Below are 6,505 nucleotides of genomic sequence, written 5' to 3'. Positions count from 1 at the left end.
CCGGCTTTTCAGAACGTCACCCTGGCCCCGGGCCTCAGGGATCTGGGGAGACGTCCGCACCCCGCTCCGATGGAAATGCGGGCAGCCGGAGTCCGGGCTCACCGCCTCGCTGATGCGCTGGTGCATGTGGGTCGCCCGCAGGTGGCTCTCGGAATCCGTTGCTGCCTTCCACGGGGCAAAAAAAGGGGAAGAAGGTGGCTGAGAAAAGGAGGAAGGGACGAAGCCACCAGCCCAGAGACACCTGGAGCCCCCAGAACTGGTGCAGGCAGTGGAGAGGACCAGGGGGGCGCGGGCTTGGCGCCAAGAGGGCTGGGGCGGTGAGGGCGGGAAGTGGGAAGGCCCGAGTGTGGGCCAGCGTTTGGCACCAGGACCGGGTCCAGGGGCCTGAAGGGGGCGCCTGGTTGGAAAACACTCCAGTTCCTTTCCTGGGGAACCGTGGGGCGCATACGGATCTGCGGGAGGCCCGAGGGTTGCAGGTGCCACCAAGCTCACTCCCAGGTGCTTTGCAACTTCGCCGTTTGGGGGCGGGTGGGTCCCCTCTACAAAGAAAGGGTGCGGTCCTAACGCCCACGTCCTCAGAACGGGGCGTTATTTGCACACGGGGGTTGAGTGGAGGGTCTGAGAGGAGGGCGTCCTGGGTCAGGGTGGCCCTGCGTCCAGTGACCGTGTCCTGAGAAGGGACAGAAGAGGAGACGCAGACCCGGAGGAGAAGCCACGTGGAGATGGAGGCAGAGACGGGAGGGGCGCGGCCACCAGCTCGGGGGATGCCCGGAGCCCCAGGGGCTGTAAGAGGCGGGAAGGCCCCTCCCTGCAGCCTGTGGGGGGATTGGGACCCTGGGACCCCTGGGTGACCTCAGACGCCTGGTCTCCAGGACGGGGAACAGGATATTACGCACATTTGCGGTTTGAAGCTACCTACCTGGTTTGTGGCCATTTGTTACTGTGGCAACAAGAGCCTAATAGAGCTCTTTTTATTATTATTATTTTTATTTTGAAATAACAATAACACAAAAAAACCAACAAGGACATCAAGACACCAAACACATTTGTCTGCTATCACAGAAGTAAGCCTTCCCCACCGCGGCCCCCACGTGCCGAGACATAAAAGCTACGATATGTTAATCACGACACTTGCGCAGAATTACACGCACACAGAGAAACTTTTACGAGTTTTTCTTTTCCCCCTGCAAACAAGAGGAGCCTGAGGACGAAACTGTGTATTTGGACAAAGGTAGGAGCCGCCCGGAATTTCTCCGCGATGCGTCCACCACTCCTCCCCGACGCGCGCGCGCGCGCGGGCCTGCACGAAAATCGTCGCCCGTGTCTGTCAACCTAATTGCGCCCCCCAGCCCGGCGTTTCCCCGCCGAGCTGGAGAAGGACCGGGAATGGGGGGTATAGCCCCCCCGAGCGCCGTCCTGAGACGTGAATACTGCCGTCTCGGCGTCTCCTGGCCGCCCCCCACCCACCCACCCACCCCACGGCTGCGGGGCAGGCGACCCCAGCGGTCATTTGGAATAAAGACCCGGTGCAGCGCTCACAAAACAGCGCCACCGCGCGACCGGACCTGGCAACACTCTTTGCTGCGTGGTTTCACTTGGGCTCCCACCAAAAAAAAAAAAAAAAAGGCAAAAAGTGCTGAGCCTGCAAGATCGAAATCGCGAGCATGGCGTGTAGCGAGCACACCATTGTATCTTCCTTCGGAAGTCTCCCTGGAGAAGCCGTCCAGCCCGGGGACTGAGTCCAACTTTCTTCCTTTCTTTCCTTTTTTTTTTTTTTCTTTTGCCTTCACGTATCTGATGCATCTTGCGCCCGATTTATCCAAATACACTCATCGATCCACTCTTCCCCTCGCCCCGCCTCGAAGCCGTGGGGAAGGCTGGAAGGCCCGGGCTTTGTCAAAGGCTGTGAAACCTGCTGAGAACCCGGGTCCCTGCCCAGGAAAAGAGGGGAAAAAAATAGCTCCCCGTTGAGAAAGACCTTCTGACTCCCCAGAAAAGCGGCACAGAGGCCAGAGGGAGCCAGAAGGAGAAATGAGTCACAGTGGCTTCTGACTTTTTCTGGCACCTAGAGTGTCTTGTGTTGGCCGATATACCGTATTTGACTGTGTACAGTGACTGCGCTTCCTCCTAGACTGATTGATATGGATGGAATGCGAGTTTATTTCTGTGCCCATCACACGCAGGATTATTTACGCTCACCATACCCGTGGTATCTAATCATTATACCCACGGACGAGGGTCGTCCTTAGCTTTTCCCTCAAAAGTTTGGGCAAAAGGCTGCACGTTATACACGGCAACATACGGTAAGCTGCAGTTTGTACCAGTGGGGAGAGCCTGGCTTAGTCATCCAGTGGTTTGGGAATAATGGGATTATCCCAGGCAGGGAGCGGTGGGGAGAATTATACACTCAGGGGAATCTCTTGCCTCAGCAACCGGGCAAATACGAATGCCTGCAGCATCTTAATGTAAAAGAATAAAGCCACGAGCCATAGGAGTTTCTTTTTACAAATAACAATGGTAGTGTGTTTATTTTTGCTTTTTTAGATTCCACACGTCAGTGAGATTATATGGTATTTGCTTTCTTGGTCTCATTTCCCTGAGCATAATGCCCACTAGGTACAGCCATGCTATTGCAAATGGTGAGGGGTTTTGTTCTTTTTGATGGGTGAGTAGTATTCCTTTGTGTGTGTGTGTGTGTGTGTGTGTGTGTGTATTATTTGTACACTCACAAGGCAGCTTTTTTATTCACTGTGTATATATACAGTGTGTATATATACAAATATATAATTTAATACTATATAATTATTAATAGATTGTATACCAATAATTAATAAATAGATCATCTAATGCTATATAATTATTGACATGTTATTTCTATATTAATAAATATATAACTTAATATGATAATAGTTATATATGCACACACAGCTTTTTTATTCACTTGTCTATGCCATACACCCAAAACTAATACCACATTAATTTGGAATGTAAACTGTTATTGAAAAGTAAAATTTAGCCCTGGCCGGCACAGCTCAGTGGATTGAGTGCGGGCTGCAAACCAAAGTGTTGTAGGTTCGATTCCCAGTCAGGGTACATGCCTGGGTTGCAGGCCATGACCCCCAGCAACTGCACATGGATGTTTCTCTCTCTCTCTCTTTCTCCTTCCCTCCCCTCTCTAAAAATAAATAAATAAATAAAATCTTAAAAAAAAAGAAAAGCAAAATTTAAAAAATATAGAGGAAAGGAAACTGTCTTCATGTTTCAAATAGAATCATATCCCAAAAGGGCACATTCTAAACTACCATTTACACTCAAAAGCGCTCATGTTCAGTAAAGGAACATATTTTTATGTAAAACAATAATGTCAGAATGATTGACGGTTTTTTTTTCAGTAGGACTGTAACTAATTTCACGACATAAAAATACCAAAGACCAGAATGGGGAAGACACCTGTTCAAAACCCCAAAGACTAAGGAAAAAGTGAAAAAGCATGCTCGCTCCCTAGTTCACAGTGTCGTGGCACTACCCTTCATATGTAAAGAGTTCTGACGCATCAATAGGAAAAGGAGCGATGACACAGCTACAAGTGGGCAAAGGGCCCCATTCAGAAAACTTCCCCAGAAAAAGAACACCCATGGGTTTTGCCCACGGAGATTCTCCGCCTCACTCCTGGTAAGACAAATGCGATGTAAAATAATCCATCGGACACGGCATTTCAACACACAGATGAGCAACGACCAGAAAACTTGCAAGGGTCCCAGGAAACAGATCAGCATATAATTGGGGCTGCTGAGGATTGGCACAACCCCTCTGGGGCGCGATTGTGTGGTGTGGATGAAAATGAAACACCCACACACCCTTTTGCGTAACAAATACGACGTGAGGCATTGCTACGTTTACTGGCAAAGTTCCATACGGACAAAGATACACGTTGTAGCGTTTTCTTGAGAGCAAAAAACCGTGACCACAGCTCACGGGGGGTTGGTTCAGGACATTAGGACCCAGACTTGTAACAAAACTTGTGCTATGTCACTCTTACCCCTCCACGCTTACATAACTTTTTTATCCTGATTTCAAAATCCATTGCTCTGGGATTTCTTCACAGAGCGCGCAAAGGGATGAAACCAAATTTTTTTTGTTTTTTTTTGGCCAAACTATTTAATGATGCAACAAACCACTTAATTGAAACAGTGTTTTCCAGAAGGTCCACGTTTGACAACAGTTATGTGTATTTTTACATAACGTGAAGTTACAATGACTCAAGGAAAATGGACATAACACACTCCACAAAATGTAAGCCTAGCAAACATGTTTCTTAAATGTATAGAGAGAGTTATTTAGGAGGCATAATTCCACACACCGTTATTTTGCCATGTGCAATGTGCACCCACGTTGTTGGCCCAAACTTTCAGGAAACAAACAAACAAAAAAACAACAACAACATTCGTTTCAACCTTTTAATTCAATTTTTTTTATTGATTTATATTTGGAAACAAAACCAATGCTCCTATTCCAAGGTATTCTTTTGCACACAAGAGATATCATTATTGCTTTCCATAGTTACACTTTTAACGCCTAAACATCCATAAGAGAATTAAAAACGTGGATATCGGTACAGAATGCGTAACACCCGTGTATCACGCGCATCCTCATTTTTCCCCCGAATATGTGGGTGAACCCAGTGCGTAGGATATATGGCAAAAATATGAGTCCTTTATAAAAAAATACCCACCCTGCCACAATCCTCTTCTCTCCACGAGACACATATGCTCATTGCATACCATTAACGCGCTTACAAAAGTCAGTGTCACTCCGGGCAACAAACACACGCAGGTGTAAGTACCACGGACAAAGCCCGTCGGCGCGCACAGTGGGACCGCAGAGGCCGTCGATGGCTGATCGGGGAGGAAGGTGCATGGTCTTTGCCGCCTTTAAAAGGCAGGTGGTAACCGACCCCTTGGCGAAGGGTCCTGGGCTCGTCAGCTAAACTGAGCCCTGGGGCACGAGTTGGCCCGGCCTCTGGCTCACTGAGCACACATATGGGTGATGCAGGTGTGCCCTCCTGGGGCATCCAGAAGAAGGTCCCAGCGCCAGCTGCACACACCTGAACCCAGGGGCACCGAGCAGGTATCTGCATGGCCGTGGAAGATCCCCGGGGGGCGGGGGTGGAGGGGGGGAATCCATCATTGTTTACACCCTACTTTTGATGCCGAGAAGTTATCTCATCTCAGGGTCAGAGGCAGAAGAAGGACTAAAATTCCCAGTAAGCCAGACGCCAGTCTTGACGAGGAAGCTTTCGGAGGTGTGAGACCAGGAAGGGGAGCAGGGGCGGGGGGAGCTCCAGGGGGGGCGGGGCACGAGGACAGGGCATCCTCAGCAGGAGGGCCGGTGGACGCCTCAGGAGCCCGCTCCGCGGGCGACCAGGGGCAGACTTGACAAGTTCCAACGTGGGCAAGACCCAAACGCAAAGGTGGCCTGGCCCTTTCCCCACCCCTGGCTGCGGACGGTGGGCTGCTCGAACACCCAACCCTCGAACAGGGACACGGGCGCCTGAGGCCTGGCTCTCATGACAAGCAGTGGCCCCGGCGGGTTTAGGAAGACGCCCTCACGGTCCAGGGGACGAAAACAGGTCAAGGGCGTCCACACCTTTCCGGACCCCGGGGCTCCCGCACCTTGGGAGGTACGCACCAACCACCACGCACAGTCGCATAAAGAGTAAGCCCGTGCCAGGCCCCGTGGGGTGCGGGTGGCCCCACACGGGGAAACGTCTCCTGCCGTGGCAACATCATCGCTCACGGGGAGGAGGAAGCGAGCGCTTGGGGTTCGTCCCACGGCGTCGGGACGTGGACAAGGGGGTGTTTCTGGCATAAAGCAGTTTTGCCTCTCGCTCAGAATGAGATCTCTGGCCCCGACGCACTCACAGCATTTCGTAAAGGTGGTGCCGACCCCTCACACACTGCTGGCCTTGGCCCGCCTGGGAGGAGGGGCGTACCTCAATGCTGGGGGGAGTACCTGCATGCAGGGGGAGTATCTGGGTGCAGGGAGTACCTCAGTGCAAGAAGGTAGTGGAATGCAGGAGGAATATCTGAATGCAGAGGAGTATCTGCATGCAGCATCTGCACGCAGGGGGAGCATCTCAATGCAGAGAAGTAGCTCCATGCCGGGGGTACCTGCATGCAGGGGGAGTATCTGGGTGCAGGGAGTATATCTCAGTGCAAGAAGGTATCGGAATGCAGAAGGAATATCTGAATGCAGAGGAGTATCTGCATGGAGTACCTGCACGCAGGGGGAGTATCTGAATGCCGTGGAGCATCTGGGTGCAGGGAGTACCTCAGTGCAAGAAGGTAGTGGAATGCAGGAGGAATATCTGAATGCAGAGGAGTATCTGCATGGAGTATCTGCACGCAGGGGGAGCATCTCAATGCAGAGAAGTGGCTCCATGCCGGGGAGTATCTGAATGCTGGGGATGTGTGAAGGCAGAGGAGTATGTGCCTGTCGGGGAGTA

General features: G+C 51.4%; 1 long non-coding RNA gene across 1 annotated transcript; it reads left to right on the top strand.

Annotated features, from left to right (window-relative positions):
* The first annotated feature begins 5,836 nt into the window (after nucleotides 1-5,836).
* On the top strand, nucleotides 5,837-6,303 carry LOC118498600. The gene is made up of 2 exons (XR_004901093.1): nucleotides 5,837-6,062; nucleotides 6,223-6,303. It is a non-coding gene; the product is annotated as an uncharacterized LOC118498600 (long non-coding RNA).
* The last annotated feature ends 202 nt before the right edge of the window (nucleotides 6,304-6,505 follow it).

Source organism: Phyllostomus discolor, chromosome Y (genome assembly GCF_004126475.2).
Source record: "Phyllostomus discolor isolate MPI-MPIP mPhyDis1 chromosome Y, mPhyDis1.pri.v3, whole genome shotgun sequence".
Taxonomy (NCBI): Eukaryota; Metazoa; Chordata; class Mammalia; order Chiroptera; family Phyllostomidae; genus Phyllostomus; species Phyllostomus discolor.
This window is presented reverse-complemented; position numbering and strand designations above follow the sequence as displayed.